Here is a 16302-nt window from a genome sequence, read left to right on the forward strand (position 1 = left end):
AACGTCAACAATAGAGTTTGCTTATCCTTGTCTTATATGAATGTACATACATAGCTTTTGAGCTATTGTGATCCACTGAGAGGTCTATTTTTAACTTTTATATGTTGAGTAGTTGTTTGGTTTGAGTTGCATAATGTAGGGTCGCTGACCCAAACCTGTGGGAAATACCCTTTGACAAGAAGTTTTTGGTTTCGCAGACCTGGTCTCTACTACAGAGGAGACTTCTGTACGTAGGACAGCCTTTTCTTCATGGAGAAAGCGGGGTGTTGAAGAAGTGAAAAGTTTAGATTGTGTGCAATAGGACCTGACAAAATACACCAAATTCTAGGGCTGGGGATATAGCCTAGTGGCAAGAGTGCCTGCCTTGGATACACGAGGCCCTAGGTTCGATTCCCCAGCACCACATATACAGAAAACGGCCAGAAGCGGCGCTGTGGCTCAAGTGGCAGAGTGCTAGCCTTGAGCGGGAAGAAGCCAGGGACAGTGCTCAGGCCCTGAGTCCAAGGCCCACGACTGGCCAAAAAAAAAAAAAAATACACCAAATTCTAGATATTGACATACCAAAAAACCAAAAGGAGGAGAGAGGTCTCAGGAGAAAAATCAGGAAGGTGCAATACCCAAGTGCCTCTTGCTATGTATATAAAAGAACATACATACTGAAATAAACTCCAAGAGTATGGAAACCAAGAACTTGTTTCTTCTGGGTGCTGGTGGCTCATGCCTGTGATCCCAGCTATTCCAAAGGCTGGGAGGTCTGAGGATTGAGGTTTGAAGCCAGCCTGGGTGAGAAAGTCTGTGAAACTCATGGTCTCCAAATAAACCCAGAAGTGGAGCTGTGGCTTAAGTGGTAGAGTGCCAGCCTTGAGTATAAAAGCTCAGGGACAGTGCCCAGGACTTGAGTTCAAGCCCTAGGACTGGCATATGCACACACACACACACACACATACACACACACACACACACACACAGAAGTGGGGTGCACTCATGAGAGGTCTTTACTTCATTGGGAGTGTGTTCATAAGAGGAACCCTAGCCCCTTCCTCCTTTTCTCTTTCCTTCACTTAGGGGGAGCAGTTTTACACTATCCTGTCCCCTGTCTATTATGACCTGGCACCCCAACTTGAAGCCTAAAACCACTAGATATTCCTGATCACGAGGTAGAAGCTCCAATAGTCTGAGCCCCCCCACCCCACCCCCCGCAAATACCTTTTGCCTTTTTAAGTTTATTATTGTAGGCATTTGTTACAGTATCCAAAAGCTGGCTGAATGTCGGTATAGGCTTTAAAGCCTTCTTTTCATGAAATTCAAGTAAACGCTCTACTCATTTATCTGGATCTATAGGAAAGGTGTGTGTGTGTGTGTGTGTGTGTGTGTGTGTGTGTGTGTGTGTGTGTGTTTCCTTACATCTTTCACCTTTGGGTATAAGAAAAACATGAATCAACTCCACGTTCATTTCCTTGGGAGCCCTGTGACTGTGTCTGTATCTTTTCTATTTTTCATTTAGACCCCAGTAGAGTGGGTGCTATCTGATGGCATCTCCTCACCTGGTTCATTAATTTATCCATCTATGCCTAGTCTTTCTCACCACAGTAATTTGAAACTGTTTTTCCCATATGGAAAAACAAAAACACTGTTTATAAGCAATCATGAACAATGTTGGATTTTTTTTGGGGGGTGGGGGGGGGTGGCGGGCACTTTTGAGTGAAGAAAATCGAATCCCAGGAAACAGAAGAGATCTTCAATGCTCAGGGGGGAAACAAAATCCAGATTATAGAGGTAGGGATAATATATTTTTAAAAATAAACAAATAAAACTTTCATATTTCGACTCTGATCTTTTTTTTTCCCCCGTCTCCTCAGATCTCAGCCTCCTGAATAGCTAGGATGAGAAGCGTGAGCCACCAGCACCGGGCTCCATTCAATCCTAGCTACTCAGGAGGCTGAGATCTGAGGATGGCGGTTCGAAGCCATCTTGAATAGGAAAGTCCACGAGAACGCCTTAGCACCAATGACCCCGCAAAAAGCTGGAGGTAGAGCTGGGATACAGGTGACAGAAGGTCTTCTTTGAGCTTCCAAAAACCAAGCAAATGATGAAACGATGCTACAATGGGAACCAGACATTGAACCAGTAAAAGTCAGCATCTCGGTGCCTGTACAAGGGAACAACTCATCACGGAAAGGATGAAAACTTTCACCCTTCATCTGCAGTCGGATCTGTGTTTGGTAAATCAGAGGGGGAGAAGTTCAAATGAATAGCTTGGAATGCATGCCAAACCAGCAGATTGTGCTGGGTAGAAATAACGCTAGTCTGTCTAGGTAAGATCAATGCCAACGGGTTCCAACTAAAATTAGAAAAAAAAAAAAATAAAAGGGAGACAGTACCTTGGCTCATGTTTCTGTTGGAGACAAAACTCTAACTCCCGCTCAAGCCAAATGATGGCAATTGAATTCCTGCCTGCCGATTGCAAATTCCTCTCCTGCCACTATGTCACGATCAAGGGATACTTGCAATCCAATGTGTTTTTGCCAGCAGAGATAACATCATACATAGCTTAGTCACTTGGGGGGGGGGATTTCAAGGGGAGGGGAGGAATTGAAATGTATGCATGCATTTATTCGAAAGAAGGTGATTTCCACCAAAAGAAAAAAAAAATACCAGGCAGATTGTGGGGGACAAAAGATAGCAGGGAAGCCTTTCTAATGTATAGTATTTTTATTAGCTAGAGGTTATTATATTTAGAGTGCCCTCCCTCAAATAAAATGATGACCGGGAGATGGGAAGAGAGAATGGGTTGATTGTAGCCACCAAACATCATCCAAGCAGCTCCCGTGACACTTCTCACGCAGCTCAACAAATCTATAATTTGGTTCTAATCTCTTCGTGTGTCACAGGGCATCGTGCCAGGGGGGAAGAAATCTGGGCTGGGAATCAGGGAGTCTGGGTATTTTTTTTCCTGGCTCTGTCACTTATTAAAATCTGTAAGATGATACCGAATTTAACCTCTCAGTGCTTTGTCTACAAACTGAGTGACTTTTGACAAGGAATCTCCAGCTCTCTGATGATGTACTGCTACTTCCATCATTAGCGATCAGAGGTAATGCTTAATTGTATAGGGATTTTTTTATAAGGCAATATTAACAGTGGATCTTTCATAAATCCTAAATTTGGAAATCAAATACACACAGACACACAATAACTCTGAATGACATGGAACTTTGGTTCTCATGGTAAAGAACATAATAGTCCCTCATTTAAAAAATGACTTATTCTAGAGCTGGGCTCACACCTGTAATCCCAGCTACCTGGGAGGTTGAGATCTGGGGACTGAGGTTTAAAGCCAACCTGGACAGGAAAAGTCCATGAGACTCCTATCTCTAATTAACTAGCACAAAATCTAGAAGTGGAGCTGTGGTTCAAATGGTATAGCACCAGCCTTGAATGAAAAAGCTAAAGGACAGTGCCCAAGCCCTGAGTTCAAGCCCAGTGGTTGCACACACACACACACACACACACACACACACGCACACACACCACAGACCTATCTACTTTGCCATAGTAACAGACACATTCCCAGACAGCCATGAAAGTAAATTGTCTTTAGGGATGTTGTGATCTTTTAGGCAATGCTATATAGAGAGTCTGCCTCGAAATATTTTTTCTTTGGTTACCGATCTTTTCATATTCAGCCATGCAAATTCATATACTAGTCTGCCTACTCACTTAATATAGTTTTGTTATCAATCCAGAGTTTTACACATAAAAGTAGTCCTGTATTGGTCTTAAATCTCGAACTTCCTATGAGTGCTTTTTACTATTGTTCTTTTGGGAAAGGAAAGAGCTCCACACGCAACATCTTTGCTCTCCTCCATTGGTGTGAATAATTAGAAACTATATACCTAAGGTAGATTCTTATTTTACTGGCAGATCATAGAGCAAAATATGAAAGCATAGCAAATACCCTGGAGGCTTAAACACAATGGGTGAAGCTGGTTAGCAGAATAATACCCATTAATGCTCAGTTCACAATCTGCACACCTGTCACTCCATTGCAATTTTCCCTTTTTTCCTAGAGTCTGATGGTTACTACCCTTTTGCCTATAGCAAACACCTTTAGGATAATAAATAAGGATCGATAGCACATACATATGTCTTAATTAAGGAGCACATTGATAGCTGGCCACTGGTAACTCATGTCTATCATCCTAGCTACTCGGGAGCCTGAGATATGAGGATTACTGTACAAAAAAAATCCCACGTGTTTATTCATGTATGTATGTATATATTTATGCTGACACTTGGGCTTGAACTCATGGCCAGGGCACTATCCCTTACCTTTCCACTTAAGGCTAACTCTCTGCTACTTGAGCCACAGCTCTACTTCTAGCTTTTTGCTGGTTATTGGAGATCTAAATCTCTTGGACTTTCCTGCCTGGGTTGGCTTCAAACCTCAGTCCTCAGATCTCAGCCTCCTGAGAGGCTGGGATAATAGGCGTGAGCCACCAGTGCCTGCCTATAACTTAATTGTTTTTCTTCAATTTGAAATATCATTTGAAATCACTTAGGACTTCACAGAAAATGGCACGAAAATCTCACACCTATTTCATCTAGCTTCCCTACACTGCAGTGGTTAATTTCGCGAATCGTCTGTTGACAAATGAAAGCTCTGAGACCTGAGGATCTCAGTTCAAAGCCAGCCCAGGCAGAAAAGTCTGTGAGACTCCAATGAACCACTAAAAAGGCAGAAATGGAACTGTGGTTCACATAACAGAGTGCAAGCCTTGAGTGAAAAAACTCAGGGAGCATGCCTAGGCCCTGAGTTCAAGACCCAGGACTGGCACAGAATAAAAAAACAACACAGCAATAATAATGAAAGAAGGAGGAGGAAAGGAAAGGAAGAAAACTATCTAGTTCTTTACAGTATGGCCCTTGTTGTGAAACCACAACTTCCCATTGGTGACTAATTAAGGACAGACATTTTCACTGTCCATAAACATCTTTATCCTTTTTAAAAATAAAATCTATTAGTTTGGATTCTCTTCATGATCCTTCCTGAAAAAAAATATTACTCTGCTGTTTACCAAACAGTTATTTCTTTTTTCTTCCATTCCTTCCATTAATGAATTCATATTCTACCATTTAAAAAGACTTTTCTTTGCATTGCCATTTATTTGTTCAGCAATTTTTATTTTGACCATCCTGAAGTATATTGAATATAATTAGGGCCCTGAGTTCAATTACCAATGTCGGCACACACACACGTTACTCTTGAGAAAAACAACTTTGGCTCATTATGAAATTATAATTTTTTTACAACATAACAAATGAAGAAAATGTTAAGCTATTTATTCCTATGACTAGGTATCAGCTGTCTCCTTTATGCCTTTAAAGCTTTATTTACTTTTATGATGGTAACACAGAATTTATCTTTTTTCATGTCTGTTTACATTAGTTTTTTTCATTTGGAAATGGAGACCCTTCTATCAGTCAGTAAATTTGTCTTAACATTCAACACAGGGTCTATCTAGCTAACGATGGATGGATAGATAGATGTGTGTGTGTATATATGTATATATGATATAGGTGTGTATCTATATATTTATATCTTATGCATAAATGTGTGTGTGTGTGTGTGCGCGCGTGTGCACGCCCGCACCACTTCTGGGGCTTGCACTCAGGACCTGGGCACTGTCCCTCAGCTCTTTTGAGCTCTTTCACTCAAGGCTGGTGCTCTACCACTTGAGCCACAGCTCCACTTCTCGTTTTCTGTTGGTTCATTGGAGATCAGAGTCTCACAGACTTTCCTGCCTGGGCTGACTTTGAACTGTGATCCTCAGATCTCAGTCTCCTGAGTATCTAGTATTACAGGAACGAGCTGCTGACATGCAGACATTTATTATATCCTATGTGTATAGTTTATATACAAGGGTTCTATTAAAAAAGTTTGAAAGAGAATGAAATGTGGTTTTCTTTCTGATACCAGCAGAAAAATCAAAAGCTGGTCCTTTCCCCTCCTTTTTTAATCTGTTGCTCCTAATACTCTATCAACATCTTGTTAACTATCCATCAATCTGTCCAATATAACCCTGTTCACACACAGCCCCTAAGAAACATAATATTAAGTGTAAAATACATTCACATGATACCTCCATCCAATTTGGCCTTTATTTTTGTATGTCAGGAAGGGAAAAAAAAATAAAAGCATTGCTTCAACTCTTAAAAGAAAATGATAATATCGCATTCTTTAGATAAGTGTCACTAAATCATTATTGAAATTCTGATAGCATTTACCTTCCTGGAGAAAGCAAATTACCTGTGATGCACAGTTTAAATAATTACTTTTTTTAAAAAACAAAAGCTTCTGTTTTGTCTGCATTTGCTTCTTTCACTTCGGAATCCTGACTCTGCAGGGCTCTGGATTTTTATTAAAATTGTCTTCTGACTATTAATGGCAGGGCGTCTATTAGCACAGGAAAAGTGATGGCAGTTTGACTCTGATTTCTAATGTTGGGAGTTCATCCAAACAACAAAAGAGCCAGAATTGTGTTGTGTATTCCACTATGCTATCAACACTTTGCTTCCTAATGATTCCTAGTGACAGCGTTTCAAATAGGATGGCTCAGGCTTAAACAGGAAAACTTATCCGGGGGCTTACAAAACCAAGACACCCCTTTTCTCTCCCCTTCCTCTTCCACTCCCCCCCAAATCCCTTCCACTCCCCCCCAATAAATTCTTCTAGCAACATATCAGTTGGAATGATTGGGTAAGAGCTTGCTCAAGAATTGACTCCTTTTCTCCCCGAGGTGCCAGGAACACCTGAAATGCCTACCCCCTTCACAAAGGGTAAGAAAAAGTTTCTCCAGGATCTGATTCTGTGCCAATGACCCAGCAGAAGTTCAAGCTGATGTCTTTCCCCCCACGGCTTTTATTTCCCCCCAGGAGATTCACAGCCAGAGCTAACTTGCCTGCCAAATACGCCAAGTGCCACAAAGCAGCAGTGGTTTACCTCCTCCTGTCCTGCTTGAGTTAATGCAGTAAGCAACTGTGCCAAGCACCTGCATGTATGTGTGTCAGTCTCCCTCTCCTGGGAACACCCTCAGCCAAGCACTCCTGTAGTACCAGACATAAGAAGGGCCCTCCTCTTCAAATTTAGTCTTCTATTCAAAATCTTCCCAAGAGTCAGCCAACAGCAATTGTGTAGGGGCCGAATTCTAGAAAGGCAGTCTATTTAACTGTTCAAGAGGAGGGTTGAATCCTTCCTGAGTTGAATATTTTACTCTATCGAAAGGAAAACAGGGGCTGGGAATATGGCCTAGTAGCAAGAGTGCTTGCCTCCTACACATGAAGCTCTTGGTTCGATTCCCCAGCACCACATACATGGAAAACGGCCAGAAGGGGCGCTGTGGCTCAGGTGGCAGAGTGCTAGCCTTGAGCGGGAAGAAGCCAGGCATGGTGCTCAGGCCCTGAGTCCAAGGCCCAGGACTGACCAAAAAAAAAAAAAAGGGGGAAAACAGGAATTGTGGAACTTTCTTGTTATTCTTTAAGGGTCACTTGCGGACCACTTTGAAAGCCAAATCAACCAGTCTGAGGAAGAAGGGGTTTAGTCTTAGATTCTCGGACTGACATCCATCCATCTCCAAACAACCCAGGAGTCTAAATCCCACAGAATGGTCATTCAAGGCCAGCCCAGGGAAGAAACATCCATTAGACTTCATTTCCAGAAACAACCAACTAAGAAACAAGGTTAGAGGCATGACTCAAGTGGTAGAATGTCTCTCGCAAGAACAAGGCCCTGCGTTCAACCCCAGTCCCACCAAAAAGAAAGAAAAAGAATGACAATAATAAAACACGACTGATGTAGAAGAAAAGTCAGACATAATAAGTGGTGTAGGCTTGGATTCAATAACACACATGAGTGAACTAATTAATTAATGAGTGAGTGAAAGAATATACAATTGATTTTTCAATACCGCCCCTTCCCAACTCAATTCTATAACCGAGAAATAACCTGGAATTTGCACATATTGGGCCTCTAGTGCTAGATATGAATAGCAAAATGGCGCCTATCAAGTAATAAGTGAATGGCAAGAGATCTGAGGACCTTAGAAATGATGGCATATTAACAATCAACAAATAATAATTCAAATGTCCTGACCGGTTCTATGTCCCAGTGCAATCTCTCCCACTTCTGATGTCCGGAAGATAATATATTTCTTGCAGGGCTACAAGAAAAGAAAAGAACTCTATCAACTGAAAAATCAAAGTAATTCCTAAATCTTCTGGTAGAAAAACAAAACCAAAACTTTAAGCAGCATAAAGACAGTCAAAGTAAATTTCTGCAACAAGTAGTAGTTTTACAAGATGTGTGTGTCTGTGTGTGTGTAAGAGAGACAGAGACAGAGACAGAAAGTGTGTCAGCTCTGGGGCTTGAACTCAGGGCCTAGGCACTCTCCCTGAGCTTTTTGGCTCAAGGCTAGTGTGCTACCATTTGAACCACACATCTACTTATGGCACTTTGCTGGTTCATTGGGGATAAGAATCTCACAAATTTTCCTGCTGACTTTGAGAATGACAGTGCTCACATCTCAGCCTCCTGAGTAGCTAGGATTACAGGTGTGAGCTACCAGCTCCTGGCTAGAATTATTTTGGGCCAGACAAAATGACAGAATCATAGGATTGTGCTATTTCATGGCCAATCAATGACCAATGAACAATTAAAATAGAAGATTTGATTATAGGCACTTTGGAATGTAGTGACAAGTGAAGTAGAAAGTTATCAAACAGAATTACATCTACCAAGTCACTTAAACAATGTTTACACTATTAATTGAGTTGCATGAGCCTGTGTGTGCATGTGTGTGCAAATTCACACAAATGTTCATACATCGCTCCATTGTCATCCTGGATTTCTTTTCGTTGAAAAAGACAGTTATAACCATTTTATAGTTGATGGTAGTTAACTTAAAATGCACTCATAATGGAACATTATTATTGCTACAGTACATCAGGGAACATATTATAATGGATACTTAAATTTATTAAATACTATCTACTTGCATTTCGCATAGTACAGAGCCATGTTGTTCCATGAGGTTAAGCATAAGATGCACCACATAATTTTTAGGTTAAAAAAATAACATGAAGAAGCCTGGCACCAGTGGCTCACACCTGACATCCTAGCTACTCAGGAGGCTGAGATCTGAGGATCGTGGTTCAAAGCCAACCAGGGCAACAAAGTCTGTGAGACTCTTATCTCCAATGAACCACCAGAAAACTGGAAGTAGAGCTGTGGCTCAAGTGGTAGAGTGCTAACCTTGAGCAAAAGAAGCTCAGGGACAGTGCCCAGGCCCTGAGTTCAAGCCCCAAGACTCACACAAAAAAGTAACACAAAGAGCAAAATCAAAACAGAGCATGTTATTTATACTCAGTGGCTTTTATTAAAGTTGGAATCTATCATCATGGAGATAGACTTTAATCACTGGTTCTACGAAAGAAAAGAAAATCTATGTTTGGGGAAATTTAATTTAACCTCCTGAAGGATTATTTTTTCTAGTATATGCAAGAGTTTTATTAGCTTATCCTGAGTACAGAATTCCAATATGTTTTCAGTATATGTATCGACATCTTTGCTATGATTGTACTCATTGTGAATGTACAGTATTTACTGTATTCATTGGTTATTGTCTGCTATTTAAACTTGGGGGAAGCAAATTCTATGACTTCAATGTCTTAAAGCATTTATTAATAATAGTTGGTTCTAATAGGATTGCTAAAAATTGATAGTAAGAGGTACTTCTGGTGGCTCATGCCTGTCATCCTAGCTGCTCAGAAAACTGAGATCTCAGGATCATGGTTCAAATCCAGACTAGGCAGGAAAGTCTGTGAGACTCTTATCTCCAATGAACTAACAAAAATCCAGAAGTGGAACTGTGACTTACATGGTAGAGTGCTAACCTGGAACACAAAAGTGCAGGGACAGCTCTCAAGCCCTAAGTAAAATAAATAAGTAAGTAAAGAAATAAAAAGACAGAAAGGAACAAAAAGGAAGGGAAGAAGAGAGGGAGAAAGGAAGGGAGGGAGGGAGGGAGGAAGGAAGGAAGGAAGGAAGGAAGGAAGGAAGGAAGGAAGGAAGGAAGGAAGGAAGGATGGAAGGAAGGAAGGAAGGAAGGGAGGGAGGGAGGGAGGGAGGAGGGAGAGGGAGGGAGGAAGAGGGAGGGAGGAAGAGGGAGGGAGGAAGAGGGAGGAAGAGGGAGGGAGGGAGGGAGGGAGGGAGGGAGGGAGGGAGGGAGGGAGGGATTTCTATGTCATTCAAAAAGTTTCCGGAGTGAATAAGTATGAGATCTGAGCAGATTTTGACAAGGTAGAGACAGTGTTCATAGAAACCCACATGAGTGAATAAGTAAGTGAATGATTTTTGCCAACTTATCTTCAGCTCTTCCTCTTGTCTTGGCTATTAGATTTATGTTAAGGAAAGGTTATTTTCTCCTGTTAACCAGTACCCCTAGGAAGGGAGCTGTGGAATTTCACAGCACAAACAGTGTCAGCAGGCGGGCTTTTAGCATTGTGGAAATCACCCCACGCTTGCATTTCTTGGAATAGGAGTCCCACAGGGAGCTGAGGCTCAGCCTGGAGCAAACACTGGGGTCCTAGCACCAGGTACCCCAGCCCCACACAGTGCCCCTTATTTCCACACAACTCATCAATACCCTCAGTACACGTCCTACCCATCCCAGGGTAATGGCAGGGTGTGGAGAAAATTAAAAACAAAACAAAACAAAAAACCCCACTTTTGATATTATTTAGAACACTCGCGTGCCCCGTCCTGAATGTTAGAAATGAGTTGCCCCATCTCCGGAAATGGATGGAGAGCCATAGACATTGTGATTGGCCAGGAGGGCCTGGTCTGAACTCTGTGTCCTCTGACAGCATTCTGCCAGGCCCAGACACCAGAAGAGCAGCATAGAGCAGCCAAACTCCTCAAGAGAAGATGAGACAGAACTTGATCCATTTATTTATTTGTATGTGTGGGGCTTGAACTCAGGGCCTGGGTGCTGTCCCTGAGCTTCTTTTGCTCAAGGCTGGTGCTCTACCCCTTGAGCCACAGCTCCACTTCTGGTTTTCTGGTGGTTCATTGGAGATCAGAGTCTCAGGGATTTTCCTGTCCAGGCTGGCTTTGAACCCTGATCCTCAGATCTCAGACTCCTGAGTAGCTGAGATGACAGGCCTCGTGAGCCACCAGGACCTGACACAGACAGAAAACTTTTTATGTAGATCACATCTGAATGTCTGAACTTAATAGTCTGGATTTCACAGCCCTTGGTATTGAAAGAGTGATATGTCCATTGTACAGTAATGACTATACTCAATATATAATATAATATATATTATGTGATATAAATATTTCTATATTTTACACATCACATATTGCCACAATATACTTAACATGATAATTAGCACTTTAATAATTTATCATTGATGTTTGATGTGATGATTATAGTTACCATATTAAATATAAATGTTTCTATATCCTATACATCATATATTTCCATAAAATATATACTTAATATGTTAACAATCAGTAAAATAAAATTTTAAATACAAACTTAAAATAATCATAACATAAAATATTTTAAATAAATTTTTATTTAATATATAACAAATATGCTATGTAAACATAATTTCTATAGCTTAAATAATATATTTCTATGCAATACATATTTTATATATTAGTAATCTCTATTAAGAATTAATTTTTAACATGATGCATATGTTTTAATGTATGTTTAATGTAAAACTATTATTATATAAGTATGAATATATCTGTATTTTCATGTCATATATCTCTATAAATACATACCCTAATATAATACCAAGCATATTGATAATTAATATTTGATATATTATGTAAATATATAAGTATATATAAATACATAACTGTAAACATATAAATGTGTAAATATATAAATGCATCTATATTTTGGATGTAATACAGTCCTACAGAATATATATTTAATATATAATAAAAATCATACTTTACTATGTGACCACACGAGGGTACTTGCCAGTGGTCTGAGATTTTACCCAAGGCACACTGACTTATTACGAAAACCTTACTTGAACAAAGCTTTATATGCTTAATAAAAAGATTCCAGTTGGGCACTGGTGGCTCATTCCTGTCATCCCAGCTACTCAGGAGGCTGAGATCTGAGGATCAAGGTTCAAAGCCAGCCCAAGCAGGAAAGTCCTTGAGATGCTTATCTCCAAAGAACCACCAGAAAACTAGAAGTGATGCTGTGGCTCAAGTGGTAGAGCACCAGCCTTGAGAGAAAGAGATCAGGGACAGCGCCCAGGCCCTGAGTTCAAGACTCAGGACTGGCAAAATAAATGAATATGATTGCAAATGCAGCCCAGGCATGTGTGTGTGTGTGTGTACACATATAAACACTGCACACATGTGCCTTGCTTCTTTTACTAAGTGCCCCTGCTGCCTTTGGTTATTGTCTGATGATGGCTGTGTTTCCTGGAAGAGCACTGGACCGGGAGTCCAGCCATGCATCCTTTTGTTGCGTCTGCAATGGCCAGCTATATAAAGACCTTGCAGGGCCATGCAAAGGTAGGAAGAAAGGCAGGCGGTGGAGAGCCAGGGCCTCCGTGCACAGGTGCCCTACTGGGCCGTGCTTTGTTGCCTGGCTGGAAAGACACAGTGTGAGGTAATGAAGAACCATTCATTTCCACCAGGAGCACTGTAAGGGGGAGTCCAGCTGACCAGGACGACACGCAGAGCCTCACCATCATCTAATGAGAGGGACAAGGCCGCCTGGCCCCTGCAGCTCCTCGCAATTAGTGGACAGGCCTTTTAATGCGGCTGCACACAAGTAAAGCAATTTTGATTACTTAGAGCGAAGTCTCCATTTAGAATGTTCCAGAAGCTCAGCCAGCTTTGCTACCCCCTCCATCACCCCCTTTTTAAAATATAATTTATCTCGAAAGGATTTAAATGGGAAGAAGCTATTTTAAAGCCAATCACATTAGTCCCCTTTTTTTTCCCTTTTGGCTTAAGTAATATTGGAATATATATATATATTTTTTAATTCAAATAATAGAATTTACTCTAGCAAATGAGATGGGAGGAAGATAGAGCAAAGGATGAAGGTGCTTCTGGGGGCTGTGTGTGTAAATGCGTGTGTGTGTGCCTTTGTGTGAATGTGGTGTGCATGTCCTAGTATGTATATGTGTGTATATGTGTGTAACCTGTGTGTGTTCACTCTTGTGTGTGCCTGCGGGTACATGCAGACATGATACACTCTTCCCTGGTGAATTATTTTTATTTTTTTTATTTTTTGCCAGTCCTGGGCCTTGGACTCAGGGCCTGAGCACTGTCCCTGGCTTCTTCTTGCTCAAGGCTAGCACTCTGCCACTTGAGCCACAGCACCACTTCTGGCCATTTTCTGTATATGCGGTGCTGGGGAATCGAACCCAGGGCCTCATGTATACGAGGCAAGCACTCTTGCCACTAGGCCATATCCCCAGCCCCGCTGGTGAATGATTATAGTTAATACATAGTAGAAATTTATGAGAGCAATGCGCGGTTCCTATTCACACATCATAGATTTCTATAAAAGCATATACTTCATATCTAATAATATTTGGCTAAATCTCTGCATGAGGGGGCAGACTGGTAGATTCCGAAATTCAAATTGTCCGTAGTACACACAGATGTATACCTGAAATCTGCCCTGAGCAGAGTTATGAAATGATCATTTTATTTCATATATAATAGAGATACATGAAGGAATGTCAATATTTCTGTATTGCACACATCATAGTTGTCTTTAAAATGTGTGTACTTAATATATAATAGTGTTGCACTATGTTACTATGTGAAGACAAGTAGTACTTGGTTCAGGAATCCAATTTCCTTTTCTTTTTATGGTTTTGATGCTGGTCTTGGGTTTGAACTAAGGACCTAGGCGCTGTCCCTGAACTTCTTTTGCTCAAAGCTAGCACTCACTGTACCACTTGAGCCACCAGCTCCACTTCTGGCTTTTTTTTTTTAAAGTAGTTAATTGGAGATAAAACTGTCATGGATTTTCCTGTTTGGGATGGCTTCAAACCATGATCCTCAAATCTCAGTCTCCTGAGTGGCTGAGATTACAGGCGTGAGCTGCTACTGCCGTCGCAACTTAGGGGGTCCAAATCTTATAGAGAACACTGACTTAGAACTGCAACCTTACCTGAATAGCACTCTGCACACCTAACCAGTTCCTTTTCTCTCCATCTAAAATACACAGGCCCCACCCCACGTACAGCAATTTTCCATGCTGGACATCTTTGAGTTTTCTATCTCTTCACAACTAGGCTTAATTCTCCCATTGCTTGCCCTCTCTGAAATCCATGGATATTTTGCCTGTTTAATTAGAAGTTGATCTGGATAAAAAAAATGACTCAGGTGCCAGGGACATAACAGATGCCAATGCACTTTGGCTCAATGACACCGAAATTCAACACCGAGAAGGAACACGAATCTCATTTTTTTCCACCTAGGTGCATCCTTTCTTCTCCGAGGTGAATGGTGATGTCACAAGCAAACCGGAGAACATGAATCTATAGCTACAGGTTACTTCATCATCAAAATCAACCATCTCGTTCAGTAATTTTTGAAACCCTTTCTCTAAAGATAACCCCCCCAAAAGGCAATACAGCTTATCAAGAAACAAGTAACATCTTCCTATAATGCATTATGTTTTCAATAATTATAATGTGTTAGAAATAGGCAAACAATTTGAGCAGCTTCGGTATTCCCAACTCAACTAATGATTACAGAAATAGTAAAAAAAAAAAAAAAAAAAAAGATGAATGGTTTCCATATATATTCATTCATTCCCAAAAGAGGTAATAGGAGAGAAAGCAAAAGGATGACTCTTAGGTTTAGGAATTGGGAAATAGAAAATGTAAGAATTAAATCTACTGGATTATTACCAATAATGTATACACCATTTAAGAGTGGGTGCTGATGGCTCACACTTGTAATTCTATCTACTCCAGAGGCTGAGCTCTGAAGAGCACAGTTCAAAGTCCATGAGATTCTTACTGCCAATTAAACAACAAATTGGCAGATGTGGAACTGTGGCTCAAGAGATACTGTAATCATTTACATTTTATTATAGTATATTACATAACTAATAGTTATATATTTATTTATAAATTGCATATATGCAATATGTATATATGTGTACACACACACATATATATATATATACAATTTGGTAGGTGTCTGTCTCTCAAGTGTTTCTCTAAGTAAATTTTTTGTACTTTGATAAAATACTACTTAAGGAACTATCTCCAAGGTGACTACTCTTCGGATTTTCCATTCATATTAGTATTTAATGTCATAGATATTATATCATCTTGTTGATTAAATGTTTATGTATGAATGTATATAAAAATTGTGCACCACATATATATATATGTCTTTGTGTGTGTATATATATGGTTCAAAAATACCCAAAACTATAGAGAGATTAACTCTAGAATTACTTCCATTTTCTCCCTTTATATCTATTCCCCTCCACATACATATAAAATCCAAATAATAATTTTTGTTTATTCCAACTGTTGTTGTTTTGGTAAAGACAATCAAATTCATGTCTTTATGTTCCATGGCCTTTCTTTCCTATGCTAAAAGTAGCATTCTGTCTATTTCCCCAAGTTCTCTTTTGTTTAAATTCCTGTTTAGCAGTGGGATCATGAAGATGTCACTATGCTCATATGCAAGGATCTGTCTCGTTCTATTTTTATAAGTATGAGATACATAGTTACATGAACATCCTTTAATCAGCAAGCATTTTATAGATGAAGAGTTAAGCTTTTTCCAATATTCTGCAGTTACAAATAGTGAAACAATAAATAGCATGAATGGATATTAGTTCCTTTTGTGTCCATCCCTTTCCTTCCTTCCTTCCTTCCTTCCTTCCTTCCTTCCTTCCTTCCTTCCTTCCTTCCTTCCATCCTTCCCTCCCTCCCTCCTTCCTTCCTTCTTTCTTTCCTCCCTTCCTTCCTTTCTTCCTCTGGCCTTCTCTTTCCTCCCTTCCATGCTGGCTCCTCCTCCCATGCTTCTTAGAAATCAGAATCTCCCAGATTTGTCTTTGTCTTTCTGGGCTGGCTTTGAACTGTGATCCTCAGATCTCAGCCTCCTGAGTAGCTGGGATGACAGGCGTGAGCCCCCAATACCTAAAGCTAAGTGAGCAATCCTGGGGTTGAGCTCAGAGCCTTGTCCTTGGTGGGCAGGCTGTCTTTCTCATGAGC

At 40.5% G+C, this 16302-nt stretch overlaps 1 protein-coding gene across 8 annotated transcripts in view; it reads right to left on the reverse strand.

Annotated features, from left to right (window-relative positions):
* The window catches only part of Sox5 (SRY-box transcription factor 5), an 884924-nt gene that overhangs the window by 594838 nt on the left and 273784 nt on the right, over window positions 1-16302 (reverse strand). For 6 of the 8 annotated variants that reach the window (XM_048335237.1, XM_048335233.1, XM_048335236.1 and 3 more), the window contains one exon: window positions 8153-8219. The exons of the other annotated variants lie outside the window; for them this stretch is intronic. The gene's annotated coding sequence lies outside the window, so the exon portion shown is untranslated. The remainder of the gene's footprint in view (window positions 1-8152; window positions 8220-16302) is intronic. 8 annotated transcript variants of the gene reach the window in all.

Source organism: Perognathus longimembris, chromosome 27 (assembly GCF_023159225.1).
Source record: "Perognathus longimembris pacificus isolate PPM17 chromosome 27, ASM2315922v1, whole genome shotgun sequence".
Taxonomy (NCBI): Eukaryota; Metazoa; Chordata; class Mammalia; order Rodentia; family Heteromyidae; genus Perognathus; species Perognathus longimembris.